This window comes from Heptranchias perlo, chromosome 2, assembly GCF_035084215.1.
Source record: "Heptranchias perlo isolate sHepPer1 chromosome 2, sHepPer1.hap1, whole genome shotgun sequence".
NCBI classification, from domain to species: Eukaryota; Metazoa; Chordata; class Chondrichthyes; order Hexanchiformes; family Hexanchidae; genus Heptranchias; species Heptranchias perlo.
The window spans coordinates 162596446-162613516 of NC_090326.1; the positions used below are offsets into that span (position 1 = coordinate 162596446).

Consider the following 17071-nt stretch of genomic DNA (forward strand, 5'->3'; position numbering starts at 1 on the left):
AACCACCTCACACTCCCTTTAACCACCTCACACTCGCTTTAACCACCTCACGCTCGCTTTAACCACCTCACGCTCGCGTTAACCACCTCACACTTGCGTTAACCACCTCACGCTCCCTTTAACCACCTCACGCTCAGGTTGACCACCTCACGCTCAGGTTCACCACCTCACGCTCGCGTTAACCACCTCACACTCGCTTTAACCACCTCACGCTCGCGTTAACCACCTCACACTCACTTTAACCACCTCACGCTCGCGTTAACCACCTCACACTCACTTTAACCACCTCACACTCACTTTAACCACCTCACGCTCGCGTGAACCACCTCACGCTCGCGTTAACCACCTCACGCTCAGGTTAACCACCTCACGCTCAGGTTAACTGCCTCACGCTCGCGTTAACCACCTCACACTCAGGTTAACCACCTCACGCTCAGGTTAACCACCTCACGCTCCCTTTAACCACCTCACGCTCAGGTTAACCACCTCACGCTCGCGTTAACCACCTCACACTCACTTTAACCACCTCACGCTCGCGTTAACCACCTCACGCTCAGGTTAACCACCTCACGCTCGCGTTAACCACCTCACACTCAGGTTAACCACCTCACGCTCAGGTTAACCACCTCACGCTCGCGTTAACCACCTCACGCTCAGGTTAACCACCTCACGCTCAGGTTAACCACCTCACGCTCCCTTTAACCACCTCACGCTCAGGTTAACCACCTCACGCTCGCGTTAACCACCTCACGCTCGCGTTAACCACCTCACACTCAGGTTAACCACCTCACACTCACATTAACCACATCACGCTCGCGTTAACCACCTCACGCTCGCGTTAACCACCTCACGCTCAAGTTAACCACCTCACACTCAGGTTAACCACCTCACACTCACATTAACCACGTCACGCTCGCGTTAACCACCTCACGCTCGCTTTAACCACCTCACGCTCGCTTTAACCACCTCACACTCAGGTTAACCACCTCACGCTCACATTAACCACCTCACGCTCCCTTTAACCACCTCACGCTCCCTTTAACCACCTCCCGCTCGCGTTAACCACCTCACACTCAGGTTAACCACCTCACACTCACATTAACCACCTCACGCTCCCTTTAACCACCTCACGCTCCCTTTAACCACCTCACGGTCCCTTTAACCACCTCACGCTCAGGTTAACCACCTCACACTCGCGTTAACCACCTCACGCTCACTTTAACCACCTCACGCTCACTTTAACCACCTCACGCTCGCTTTAATCACCTCACGCTCGCGTTAACCACCTCACGCTCGCGATAACCACCTCACGCTCAGGTTAACCACCTCACGCTCACTTTAACCACCTCACGCTCGCTTTAACCACCTCACGCTCGCGTTAACCACCTCACGCTCAGGTTAACCACCTCACGCTCGCGTTAACCACCTCACACTCAGGTTAACCACCTCACGCTCGCATTAACCACCTCACACTCAGGTTAAACACCTCACGCTCGCGTTAACCACCTCACACTCAGGTTAACCACCTCACGCTCAAGTTAACCACCTCACGCTCCCTTTAACCACCTCACGCTCACTTTAACCACCTCACGCTCCCTTTAACCACCTCACGCTCGCGTTAACCACCTCACGCTCCCTTTAACCACCTCACGCTCCCTTTAACCACCTCACGCTCGCGTTAACCACCTCACGCTCGCGTTAACCACCTCACGCTCAGGTTAACCACCTCACGCTCAGGTTAACCACCTCACACTCGCTTTAACCACCTCACGCTCGCTTTAACCACCTCACGCTCGCTTTAACCACCTCACGCTCGCTTTAACCACCTCACGCTCGCTTTAACCAACTCACGCTCGCGTTAACCACCTCACACTCAGGTTAACCACCTCACGCTCACTTTAACCACCTCACGCTCGCTTTAACCACCTCACGCTCGCGTTAACCACCTCACACTCACTTTAACCACCTCACGCTCCCTTTAACCACCTCACGCTCACTTTAACCACCTCACGCTCGGGTTAACCACCTCACGCTCGCGTGAACCACCTCACACTCAGGTTAACCACCTCACACTCACTTTAACCACCTCACGCTCACGTTAACCACCTCACGCTCGCATTAACCACCTCACACTCAGGTTAACCACCTCACACTCAGGTTAACCACCTCACGCTCGCGTTAACCACCTCACGCTCCCTTTAACCACCTCACACTCAGGTTAACCACCTCACGCTCGCTTTAACCACCTCACGCTCGCGTTAACCACCTCACGCTCACTTTAACCACCTCACACTCAGGTTAACCACCTCACGCTTGCGTTAATAACCTCACGCTCACTTTAACCACCTCACGCTCGCTTTAACCACCTCACGCTCGCGTTAACCACCTCACACTCAGGTTAACCACCTCACGCTCGCGTTAACCACCTCACGCTCGCTTTAACCACCTCACGCTCCCTTTAACCACCTCACACTCAGGTTAACCACCTCACGCTCGCTTTAACCACCTCACACTCAGGTTAACCACCTCACGCTCGCGTTAACCACCTCACGCTCCCTTTAACCACCTCACACTCGCGTTAACCACCTCAAGCTCGCGTTAACCACCTCACACTCAGGTTAGCCACCTCACGCTCGCTTTAACCACCTCACGCTCGCGTTAACCACCTCACACTCAGGTTAACCACCTCACGCTCACTTTAACCACCTCACACTCGCTTTAACCACCTCACGCTCGCGTTAACCACCTCACACTCGCTTTAACCACCTCACGCTCGCGTTAACCACCTCACACTCAGGTTAACCACCTCACGCTCCCTTTAACCACCTCACGCTCGCGTTAACCACCTCACACTCAGGTTAACCACCTCACGCTCGCTTTAACCACCTCACACTCGCGTTAACCACCTCACGCTCAGGTTAACCACCTCACACTCGCTTTAATCACCTCACGCTCGCGTTAACCACCTCACACTCAGGTTAACCACCTCACGCTCCCTTTAACCACCTCACACTCAGGTTAACCACCTCACGCTCCCTTTAACCACCTCACACTCAGGTTAACCACCTCACGCTCCCTTTAACCACCTCACGCTCCCTTTAACCACCTTACGCTCCCTTTAACCACCTCACGCTCGCTTTGATCATTTCACGCTCAAGTTAACCACCTCACGCTCAAGTTAACCACCTCACACTCAAGGTAACCACCACCTCACACTCAAGCTAACCACCTCACACTCACGTTAACCACCTAACGCTCCTCACTTTAACCACCTCACATTCAAGTTAACCACCTCACGCTCGCTTTAACCACCTGACGCTCAAGTTAACCACTCACGCTCAAGTTAACCACCTCACGCTCGCTTTAACCACCTCACGCTCAGGTTAACCACCTCACGCTCGCTTTAACCACCTCACGCTCCCTTGAACCACCTCACGCTCCCTTTAACCACCTCACGCTCGCTTTAACCACCTGACGCTCAAGTTAACCACTCACGCTCAAGTTAACCACCTCACGCTCGCTTTAACCACCTCACGCTCAGGTTAACCACCTCACGCTCGCTTTAACCACCTCACGCTCCCTTTAACCACATCACGCTCCCTTTAACCACCTCACGCTCCCTTGAACCACCTCACGCTCCCTTCAACCACCTCACGCTCCCTTTAACCACCTCACGCTCGCTTTAACCACCTCACGCTCGCGTTAACCACCACACGCTCAGGTTAATCACCTCACGCTCAAGTTAACCACCTCACGCTCGCTTTAACCACCTCACGCTCGCGTTAACCACCTCACGCTCAGTTCAACCACCTCACGCTCAGGTTAACCACCTCACACTCCCTTTAACCACCTCACGCTCGCTTTAACCACCTCACGCTCGCTTTAACCACCTCACACTTGCGTGAACCACCTCACGCTCCCTTTAACCACCTCACGCTCAGGTTAACCACCTCACGCTCGCGTTAACCACCTCACGCTCGCGTTAACCACCTCACACTCACTTTAACCACCTCACGCTCGCGTTAACCACCTCACACTCACTTTAACCACCTCACGCTCGCGTGAACCACCTCACGCTCGCGTTAACCACCTCACGCTCGCGTTAACCACCTCACACTCAGGTTAACCACCTCACGCTCGCGTTAACCACCTCACACTCAGGTTAACCACCTCACGCTCAGGTTAACCACCTCACGCTCCCTTTAACCACCTCACGCTCAGGTTAACCACCTCACGCTCGCGTTAACCACCTCACACTCACTTTAACCACCTCACGCTCGCGTTAACCACCTCACGCTCAGGTTAACCACCTCACGCTCGCGTTAACCACCTCACACTCAGGTTAACCATCTCACGCTCAGGTTAACCACCTCACGCTCGCGTTAACCACCTCACGCTCAGGTTAACCACCTCACGCTCAGGTTAACCACCTCACGCTCCCTTTAACCACCTCACGCTCAGGTTAGCCACCTCACGCTCGCTTTAACCACCTCACGCTCACGTTAACCACCTCACGCTCGCGTTAACCACCTCACGCTCGCGTTAACCACCTCACGCTCAGGTTAACCACCTCACGCTCGCGTTAACCACCTCACACTCACTTTAACCACCTCACGCTCGCGTTAACCACCTCACGCTCGCGTTAACCACCTCACGCTCAAGTTAACCACCTCACACTCAGGTTAACCACCTCACACTCACATTAACCACCTCACGCTCGCGTTAACCACCTCACGCTCGCTTTAACCACCTCACGCTCGCTTTAACCACCTCACACTCAGGTTAACCACCTCACGCTCACATTAACCACCTCACGCTCCCTTTAACCAACTCACGCTCCCTTTAACCACCTCCCGCTCGCGTTAACCACCTCACACTCAGGTTAACTACCTCACACTCACATTAACCACCTCACGCTCGCGTTAACCACCTCACGCTCCCTTTAACCACCTCACGGTCCCTTTAACCACCTCACACTCACATTAACCACCTCACGCTCGCGTTAACCACCTCACGCTCGCTTTAACCACCGCACGCTCGCTTTAACCACCTCACGCTCCCTTTAACCACCTCCCGCTCGCGTTAACCACCTCACGCTCGCGATAACCACCTCACGCTCAGGTTAACCACCTCACGCTCGCGTTAACCACCTCACACTCAGGTTAACCACCTCACGCTCAAGTTAACCACCTCACGCTCCCTTTAACCACCTCACGCTCACTTTAACCACCTCACGCTCACTTTAACCACCTCACGCTCCCTTTAACCACCTCACGCTCCCTTTAACCACCTCACGCTCGCGTTAACCACCTCAAACTCACTTTAACCACCTCACGCTCCCTTTAACCACCTCACGCTCCCTTTAACCACCTCACGCTCCCTTTAACCACCTCACGCTCAGGTTAACCACCTCACGCTCAGGTTAACCACCTCACACTCGCTTTAACCACCTCACGCTCGCTTTAACCACCTCACACTCACTTTAACCACCTCACGCTGGCTTTAACCACCTCACGCTCGCTTTAACCACCTCACACTCGCTTTAACCACCTCACGCTCCCTTTAACCACCTCACGCTCGCTTTAACCACCTCACGCTTGCTTTAACCACCTTACGCTCCCTTTAACCAACTCACGCTCGCGTTAACCACCTCACACTCAGGTTAACCACCTCACACTCACTTTAACCACCTCACGCTCCCTTTAACCACCTCACGCTCACTTTAACCACCTCACGCTCGGGTTAACCACCTCACGCTCGTGTGAACCACCTCACACTCAGGTTAACCACCTCACACTCACTTTAACCACCTCACACTCACGTTAACCACCTCACGCTCGCATTAACCACCTCACACTCAGGTTAACCACCTCACGCTCAGGTTAACCACCTCACGCTCGCGTTAACCACCTCACGCTCACTTTAACCACATCACGCTCGCTTTAACCACCTCACGCTCGCTTTAACCACCTCACGCTCGCGTTAACCACCTCACACTCAGGTTAACCACCTCACGCTCGCTTTAACCACCTCACGCTCGCTTTAACCACCTCACGCTCGCTTTAACCACCTCACGCTCGCTTTAACCACCTCACGCTCGCTTTAACCACCTCACGCTCGCTTTAACCACCTCACACTCAGGTTAACCACCTCACGCTCGCTTTAACCACCTCACACTCAGGTTAACCACCTCACGCTCGCGTTAACCACCTCACGCTCCCTTTAACCACCTCACACTCGCGTTAACCACCTCACGCTCGCGTTAACCACCTCACACTCAGGTTAACCACCTCACGCTCGCTTTAACCACCTCACGCTCGCGTTAACCACCTCACACTCAGGTTAACCACCTCACGCTCGCGTTAACCACCTCACACTTGCTTTAACCACCTCACGCTCGCGTTAACCACCTCACACTCGCTTTAACCACCTCACGCTCGCGTTAACCACCTCACACTCAGGTTAACCACCTCACGCTCCCTTTAACCACCTCACGCTCGCGTTAACCACCTCACGCTCGCGTTAACCACCTCAAACTCACTTTAACCACCTCACGCTCGCGTTAACCACCTCACGCTCAGGTTAACCACCTCACGCTCGCGTTAACCACCTCACACTCAGGTTAACCACCTCACGCTCAGGTTAACCACCTCACGCTCGCGTTAACCACCTCACGCTCAGGTTAACCACCTCACGCTCAGGTTAACCACCTCACGCTCCCTTTAACCACCTCACGCTCAGGTTAGCCACCTCACGCTCGCTTTAACCACCTCACGCTCACGTTAACCACCTCACGCTCGCGTTAACCACCTCACGCTCGCGTTAACCACCTCACGCTCAGGTTAACCACCTCACGCTCGCGTTAACCACCTCACACTCACTTTAACCACCTCACGCTCGCGTTAACCACCTCACACTCAGGTTAACCACCTCACACTCACATTAACCACATCACGCTCGCGTTAACCACCTCACGCTCGCGTTAACCACCTCACGCTCAAGTTAACCACCTCACACTCAGGTTAACCACCTCACACTCACATTAACCACCTCACGCTCGCGTTAACCACCTCACGCTCGCTTTAACCACCTCACGCTCGCTTTAACCACCTCACACTCAGGTTAACCACCTCACGCTCACATTAACCACCTCACGCTCCCTTTAACCACCTCACGCTCCCTTTAACCACCTCCCGCTCGCGTTAACCACCTCACACTCAGGTTAACCACCTCACACTCACATTAACCACCTCACGCTCCCTTTAACCACCTCACGCTCCCTTTAACCACCTCACGGTCCCTTTAACCACCTCACGCTCAGGTTAACCACCTCACACTCGCGTTAACCACCTCACGCTCACTTTAACCACTCACGCTCACTTTAACCACCTCACGCTCGCTTTAACCACCTCACGCTCGCGTTAACCACCTCACGCTCGCGATAACCACCGCACGCTCAGGTTAACCACCTCACGCTCACTTTAACCACCTCACGCTCGCTTTAACCACCTCACGCTCGCTTTAACCACCTCACGCTCGCGTTAACCACCTCACGCTCGCGATAACCACCTCACGCTCAGGTTAACCACCTCACGCTCACTTTAACCACCTCACGCTCGCTTTAACCACCTCACGCTCGCTTTAACCACCTCACGCTCGCGTTAACCACCTCACGCTCACGTTAACCACCTCACGCTCAGGTTAACCACCTCACGCTCGCGTTAACCACCTCACACTCAGGTTAACCACCTCACGCTCGCATTAACCACCTCACACTCAGGTTAAACACCTCACGCTCGCGTTAACCACCTCACACTCAGGTTAACCACCTCACGCTCAAGTTAACCACCTCACGCTCCCTTTAACCACCTCACGCTCACTTTAACCACCTCACGCTCCCTTTAACCACCTCACGCTCCCTTTAACCACCTCACGCTCCCTTTAACCACCTCACGCTCCCTTTAACCACCTCACGCTCCCTTTAACCACCTCACGCTCGCGTTTACCACCTCACGCTCAGGTTAACCACCTCACGCTCAGGTTAACCACCTCACACTCGCTTTAACCACCTCACACTCGCTTTAACCACCTCACACTCACTTTAACCACCTCACGCTCGCTTTAACCACCTCACACTCGCTTTAACCACCTCACGCTCCCTTTAACCACCTCACGCTCGCTTTAACCACCTCACGCTCGCTTTAACCACCTTACGCTCCCTTTAACCAACTCACGCTCGCGTTAACCACCTCACACTCAGGTTAACCACCTCACACTCACTTTAACCACCTCACGCTCCCTTTAACCACCTCACGCTCACTTTAACCACCTCACGCTCGCGTGAACCACCTCACACTCAGGTTAACCACCTCACACTCACTTTAACCACCTCACACTCACGTTAACCACCTCACGCTCGCATTAACCACCTCACACTCAGGTTAACCACCTCACGCTCAGGTTAACCACCTCACGCTCGCGTTAACCACCTCACGCTCACTTTAACCACCTCACGCTCGCTTTAACCACCTCACGCTCGCTTTAACCACCTCACGCTCGCGTTAACCACCTCACGCTCGCTTTAACCACCTCACGCTCGCTTTAACCACCTCACGCTCGCTTTAACCACCTCACACTCAGGTTAACCACCTCACGCTCGCTTTAACCACCTCACACTCAGGTTAACCACCTCACGCTCGCGTTAACCACCTCACGCTCCCTTTAACCACCTCACACTCGCGTTAACCACCTCACGCTCGCGTTAACCACCTCACACTCAGGTTAACCACCTCACGCTCGCTTTAACCACCTCACGCTCGCGTTAACCACCTCACACTCAGGTTAACCACCTCACGCTCGCGTTAACCACCTCACACTCGCTTTAACCACCTCACGCTCGCGTTAACCACCTCACACTCGCTTTAACCACCTCACGCTCGCGTTAACCACCTCACACTCAGGTTAACCACCTCACGCTCCCTTTAACCACCTCACGCTCGCGTTAACCACCTCACGCTCGCGTTAACCACCTCACACTCAGGTTAACCACCTCACGCTCGCTTTAACCACCTCACGCTCGCGTTAACCACCTCACGCTCAGGTTAACCACCTCACACTCGCTTTAACCACCTCACACTCGCTTTAACCACCTCACACTCACTTTAACCACCTCACGCTGGCTTTAACCACCTCACGCTCGCTTTAACCACCTCACACTCGCTTTAACCACCTCACGCTCCCTTTAACCACCTCACGCTCGCTTTAACCACCTCACGCTCGCTTTAACCACCTTACGCTCCCTTTAACCAACTCACGCTCGCGTTAACCACCTCACACTCAGGTTAACCACCTCACACTCACTTTAACCACCTCACGCTCCCTTTAACCACCTCACGCTCACTTTAACCACCTCACGCTCGGGTTAACCACCTCACGCTCGCGTGAACCACCTCACACTCAGGTTAACCACCTCACACTCACTTTAACCACCTCACACTCACGTTAACCACCTCACGCTCGCATTAACCACCTCACACTCAGGTTAACCACCTCACGCTCAGGTTAACCACCTCACGCTCGCGTTAACCACCTCACGCTCACTTTAACCACCTCACGCTCGCTTTAACCACCTCACGCTCGCTTTAACCACCTCACGCTCGCGTTAACCACCTCACACTCAGGTTAACCACCTCACGCTCGCTTTAACCACCTCACGCTCGCTTTAACCACCTCACGCTCGCTTTAACCACCTCACACTCAGGTTAACCACCTCACGCTCGCGTTAACCACCTCACGCTCCCTTTAACCACCTCACACTCGCGTTAACCACCTCACACTCGCGTTAACCACCTCACGCTCGCGTTAACCACCTCACACTCAGGTTAACCACCTCACGCTCGCTTTAACCACCTCACGCTCGCGTTAACCACCTCACACTCAGGTTAACCACCTCACGCTCGCGTTAACCACCTCACACTCGCTTTAACCACCTCACGCTCGCGTTAACCACCTCACACTCGCTTTAACCACCTCACGCTCGCGTTAACCACCTCACACTCAGGTTAACCACCTCACGCTCCCTTTAACCACCTCACGCTCGCGTTAACCACCTCACACTCAGGTTAACCACCTCACGCTCGCTTTAACCACCTCACGCTCGCGTTAACCACCTCACGCTCAGGTTAACCACCTCACACTCGCTTTAATCACCTCACGCTCGCGTTAACCACCTCACACTCAGGTTAACCACCTCACGCTCCCTTTAACCACCTCACACTCAGGTTAACCACCTCACGCTCCCTTTAACCACCTCACGCTCGCGTTAACCACCTCACGCTCGCTTTAACCACCTCACGCTCGCTTTAACCACCTTACGCTCCCTTTAACCAACTCACGCTCGCGTTAACCACCTCACACTCAGGTTAACCACCTCACACTCACTTTAACCACCTCACGCTCCCTTTAACCACCTCACGCTCACTTTAACCACCTCACGCTCGCGTGAACCACCTCACACTCAGGTTAACCACCTCACACTCACTTTAACCACCTCACACTCACGTTAACCACCTCACGCTCGCATTAACCACCTCACACTCAGGTTAACCACCTCACGCTCAGGTTAACCACCTCACGCTCGCGTTAACCACCTCACGCTCACTTTAACCACCTCACGCTCGCTTTAACCACCTCACGCTCGCTTTAACCACCTCACGCTCGCGTTAACCACCTCACGCTCGCTTTAACCACCTCACGCTCGCTTTAACCACCTCACGCTCGCTTTAACCACCTCACGCTCGCTTTAACCACCTCACACTCAGGTTAACCACCTCACGCTCCCTTTAACCACCTCACACTCAGGTTAACCACCTCACGCTCCCTTTAACCACCTCACGCTCCCTTTAACCACCTCACGCTCCCTTTAACCACCTCACGCTCGCTTTAACCACCTCACACTCGCGTTCACCACCTCACGCTCAGGTTAACCACCTCACGCTCGCTTTAACCACCTCACACTCGCGTTAAACACCTCACACTCACTTTAACCACATCACGCTCCCTTTAACCACCTCACGCTCCCTTTAACCACCTCACGCTCCCTTTAACCACCTCACACTCGCGTTAACCACCTCACACTCGCGTTAAACACCTCACACTCACTTTAACCACATCACGCTCCCTTTAACCACATCACGCTCCCTTTAACCACCTCACGCTCCCTTTAACCACCTCACGCTCCCTTTAACCACCTCACACTCGCGTTAACCACCTCACGCTCCCTTTAACCACCTCACGCTCCCTTTAACCACCTCACGCTCCCTTTAACCACCTCACGCTCCCTTTAACCACCTCACGCTCGCTTTAACCACCTCACGCTCCCTTTAACCACCTCACGCTCCCTTTAACCACCTCACGCTCGCTTTAACCACCTCACGCTCGCTTTAACCACCTCACGCTCCCTTTAACCACCTCACGCTCCCTTTAACCACCTCACGCTCGCTTTAACCACCTCACGCTCACGTTAACCACCTCACGCTCGCTTTAACCACCTCACACTCAGGTTAACCACCTCACGCTCGCTTTAACCACCTCACACTCAGGTTAACCACCTCACACTCGCTTTATCCACCTCACGCTCCCTTCAACCACCTCACACTCAGGTTAACCACCTCACGCTCGCTTTAACCACCTCACACTCAGGTTAACCACCTCACACTCGCTTTAACCACCTCACGCTCCCTTCAACCACCTCACGCTCCCTTCAACCACCTCACACTCAGGTTAACCACCTCACGCTCCCTTTAACCACCTCACGCTCACGTTAACCACCTCACGCTCGCGTTAACCACCTCATACTCAGGTTAACCACCTCACGCTCGCGTTAACCACCTCACGCTCAGGTTAACCACCTCACGCTCGCGTTAACCACCTCACGCTCGCTTTAACCACCTCTCGCTCAGGTTAACCACCTCACGCTCGCTTTAACCACCTCACGCTCAGGTTAACCACCTCATGCTCGCGTTAACCACCTCACGCTCGCGTTAACCACCTCACGCTCACTTTGACCACCTCACACTCAGGTTAACCACCTCACGCTCGCTTTAACCACCTCACACTCAGGTTAACCACCTCACGCTCGCTTTAACCACCTCACACTTGCGTTAACCACCTCACGCTCACTTTAACCACCTCACGCTCGCGTTAACCACCTCACACTCAGGTTAACCACCTCACGCTCACGTTAACCACCTCACACTCAGGTTAACCACCTCACGCTCACTTTAACCACCTCACGCTCACTTTAACCACCTCACGCTCGCGTTAACCACCTCACGCTCAGGTTAACCACCTCACGCTCACGTTAACCACCTCACGCTCGCGTTAACCACCTCACACTCGCGTTAACCACCTCACGCTCACTTTGACCACCTCACACTCAGGTTAACCACCTCACGCTCACTTTAACCACCTCACGCTCGCGTTAACCACCTCACACTCAGGTTAACCACCTCACACTCAGGTTAACCACCTCACGCTCGCGTTAACCACCTCACTTCAAGTAATATCTAAACTTAGACATCAATGTTTCTTGAAAAACTTTTTAAATACAGTATAAATACGGTAAAAAAAAATCAGGTTGAGTTTCACTTACTTAATGATTAAGTAAGTGAAACTTTATACTGTATTTAAATGAGACGGGCGGGTCTGCCTATTGTTCATGATCTCGTTCCAATCTGGATCACAAGATGAAAGCACTACACACATATCAGGTGCGCTGTTGAGTTAGTTTCTTTCTCTTGTTTTCAACCTTGTCAAAGTCGAAAATCCCAGTTTGCACATGGAGGTTGTTGTGAACGGCAGCAACAACAGAACACTAATCTTACTCAACAATGGATATTCTTTGAAAGCACTGATCCAAAAAGATGACAAACTGAATGACTTGTGGCATGTTTTCATGGTGCTATCACAGGTGAGCTGCACCAGCTCATGTTATTGCTCAGGCATCGAGTTTAGCTTCATTATTGATTCAGCATTAACTTATTAAAGTATATACATTTTTTAAATAACCTAGGCTTTCCTTGCTGCTGGACTGCATCTGAATTTCTCAGCTGATAAACATAGCTCTGTGCACACATTTGGATATATGCAGATGCAGAGCTCTGCTCTTCCCCAATCTGAGGGGCAATATAACTTGATAATACCAACTTGGGATGAGGGGGTGGACATATGAGGAGAGGTTGAGTAGATTGGGACTCTACTCATTGGAGTTCAGAAGATTGAGAGGCGATCTTATTGAAACATATAAGAATGTGAAGGGGCTTGATCGGGTGGATGCGGTAAGGATGTTCCCAAGGATGGGTAAAACTAGAACTAGGGGGCATAATCTTAGAATAAGGGGCTGCTCTTTCAAAACTGAGATGAGGAGAAACTTCTTCACTCAGAGGGTAGTAGGTCTGTGGAATTTGCTGACCCAGGAAGCTGTGGAAGCTACATCATTAAATAAATTTAAAACAGAAATAGACAGTTTCCTAGAAGTAAAGGGAATTAGGGGTTACGGGGAGCGGGCAGGAAATTGGACATGAATTTAGATTTGAGGTTAGGATCAGATCAGCCATGATCTTATTGAATGGTGGAGCAGGCTCGAGGGGCCGATTGGCCTACTCCTGCTACTATTTCTTATGTTCTTATGTTCTAACTTGCTGCGGTCTCAAATCTACACCAATACAAAATAAATACAGGGTAGTTGCAATATAATAGTACAAATAAATTATAGTAGCTGAGACAATATTGATGTTGAAGACTTGAACAGTAACTTTTTGGAGGGGTGGGCATGAGGGTTCGACGAGGTACCTTCACAGCAGTTTCAACTTGTAAATGTCGAGATATATTCACGTTTGCCAGCTATATGTGGAAGAACGAACTTTTAGGTTGTAAACTGCTACTGTTTCCCGTGGGGGAGAAAACAGGGTCACTTCCTAAAAAGAGGCCAACATTACAGCACAAGGTGAAACCAATTCAATCCAGTTTATATCTGAAATTAGGTTGCTAGAATATAAAGTTGGCTTTAGGAGGATACATTTTCAGAAAAGAGAATTTGCACCGCTGACGAGAACATTACACGCTGTGCTTCACTCACTCACCTGACGAAGGAGGTTCGGGAAGAAACTTCTTCAGAGGAGTCGGAGTCGACCTCCACCCCCCCCCCCCCAAAAAAACTCCAGGAAGAAACAGGCTGCCTGGAGCGGCCCTCTGGGTCGATCAGTTGAAGGAGCGGCCGCCGCGCTGCTCCCAGCACACGGGCCAGGATGTGGTGGCTGTTTTCTTTTTGAAGAACTGCAGGACAAGGCCTGTTTTCTGAGCCCAACAAAAGGCGCGGCGGGTGGGGGGAGGGCCGAGTGAATATAACGGACTGAAAATAATCTCCGGATTGGAAACCCAGATCTCTCTTCACAAACAAATCGCCTCCCATTTTCACCCGGAGGCTTTACAGCTGCCAGGTTCAGGTCGAAAACGGTTTAAAATTTACTGAGAACGTGAACCACATCACCAATATTTTAAAAAAAATACTACTGTATTGTTTTCCTCCTTCTCTCCCCCCGCCCTCCTCCGTTTTAAAAAAAATTCGAACTGCGCTCCCCACCCTCTTACCTCTGCTGCTTCTCGTCCTCTACTTCCATTATCTTCTTTACTACAAAAGACCGGAAGATCGCCTCGATGTTGGTCGCCACGGTTGTCCTCCAGCCTGCGGCCTACGGCACCCACAATACACCTGCTCGTCACGCCCCCTCCCCTGCTGCCAGGGGGAGAAGCGTGTAGCAGCAATACCACCCACCAGGCACATGGTTCATACTCCTGTGACTCGGCCAACGTTGTCTACCTCATACATTGCAGGAAAGGATGCCCCGGAGCATGGTACATTGGCGAGACCATGCAGACGCTGCGACAACGGATGAACGGACACCGCGCAACAATCGCCAGACAGGAGGGTTCTCTCCCAGTCGGGGAACACTTCAGCAGTCAAGGACATTCTGCCACCGATCTTCGGGTAAGCGTTCTCTAAGGCGGCCTTCGAGACACATGACAACCCAAAATCGTCGAGCAGAAATTGATAGCCAAGTTCCGCACCCATGAGGACAGCCTCAACCGGGATCTTGGGTTCATGCCACGCTACAAGTAACCCCACCAGCAGAAAAAAAAGTTTTTAATACAACTGGACATTCTCTCTCTCTCTCTCTCTCTCTACCTTTCGGGTCTCTTTCTCTATCTGTCTGTGTAATCTGACCCACTGTGTATTCAGTATACTGGGATGTAATGTTTTCCGTGGCTAACCTGTCTGAACATCAACGACACCTTTGATTGCTGTGATCGCCTCCCAGCCTAATATATGCTATGCTTCGCTCACTCACCTGACGAAGGAGGTAAACTCCGAAAGCTTGTGATTTTCAAATAAAACTGTTGGACTATAACCTGGTGTTGTAAGATTCCTTACATTTGTCCACCCCAGTCCATCACCGGCATCTCCACATCACAGCAATAAGGGAGTGAGAGGGCTCAGCGCACGTCAGGGCAGCTCTTCATGATGAGCTTGCGAAACCCAAGGATCTCTCGTTTTGCCCGCTTTCATCAATTGGGAACGATTATATAGTTGTTCACTCTGGAAAAGAATGCATATGTCACCTGCTTGATGCACTAATGGACTGCTGACTGCGAGATGCAAGCAATGTCCCAGTGGGGCTGGGAGGGTCCTGCTGCAAAAACAATTCAGGGCGTTGGTCACCTTTCACAGCCAGTGGTGTGGGAGAGCCCCCCGCGACAGGCTGCGGCTCTTGTCGCAAGAGGCTGCAGAGGTCAGCAGCGACCTGCCTCGAAAAGGCGCAGCCTCCTCATGCACTGCTCTACACAGATGTCGAGAAAAGTGACCCTTGGCTTATGAACCCTGTTCGGAGGGTAAGACCTCCTACGAGCCGGCCCCCCCTCACCTGCCATACTCTCAGAGGCCGCTCCGCTGCTCCTGTTGGATGCTGAGGCCTCTGCTGCTGGCCTTCCTCCTCCTCCTCCTCCTGCACCAGGTGTGATGTAGCCACAGCAGGCCCCATTGTAAAATTTCACAGGCTCTTCAGGGTCAGTAAACCAAGGAGACTATCGGAACCCTGGCTTGAAATCATTCTTTTTTAAAAAAAAATTGATAAACCTTGATGAAGGACCACATGTGAAGAGGATTGGACAGGCAGTGGTTAAATCAAGCCAAGATTGGGTTTTATTGGTAAATTGTAGAGGAAGGAGGTAATTTAGGGGTACATTTTGCAACAGATTGCCTAGATTAATACTAACTTTTCCTATACCATTAAATTTCTCTGTTTAATCGGTGAATAAAGTCTTATATGGCATAGAAAGAGTTAAATATGTTAGTTGCCCTTCCCTTGCCCAACCAACAGTCAGCAATTTATACAAACATGATAGTGGGAATAAACAACTCTCAGGGTGGTCCATAGGCAGGAACAGCGAGATAGATCACATCTGATGCACAATGACAAGAGTGGAATGGTCCCAATTTGTAGCCTTAGATTTCGATGAGTGTGAAGCAAGGTTGAGTGTATTCCCAGAGCCAGATGACACACACATGGGTTGTAATAAAACTCAGGAGGGTCCCGCTGCAAAGATCTGCAACTATTCGTCACCGTGTGTCTCCGAGTATTGTTAAGATGGTATCTATCAACTGTGGCATGGTGGAACCGCTGCATTTTATTTTCTATGAACTCTTTCCTTTTGTGATTCACTTCTTAAATTGGGATATCGATTCTATTTTTTTTTAAAAAGACAAAACTTTTTTTGACTGAGTTGAAAAGGATTTAAAATCAGGACCGTTCTCCTGTTAATCTCTGAAGGAGTGTCGTGACACCATCAAACTACTTGATGGATCATCAGACCATGAGCTGAAAGTATCTTGCTTCGAGTTCTTTTTGTTGTTTTACTGATCTCCCCCAACAGCAAATGTTTCTAGGATCTGTTTTTACTCCTTGATTGCATACGTTGTATCTGATTCATATCTATAACAGGTGGCACTCTTTCA

General features: G+C 51.7%; 1 long non-coding RNA gene across 1 annotated transcript in view; it reads left to right on the forward strand.

Moving 5' to 3' along the window:
- LOC137299568 (uncharacterized) overlaps nt 1–15457 on the forward strand; it is a 92958-nt gene extending 77501 nt beyond the window's left edge. The window contains exon 3 of the long non-coding RNA XR_010957925.1: nt 14893–15457. This is a non-coding gene — a long non-coding RNA (uncharacterized lncRNA). The remainder of the gene's footprint in view (nt 1–14892) is intronic.
- The last annotated feature ends 1614 nt before the right edge of the window (nt 15458–17071 follow it).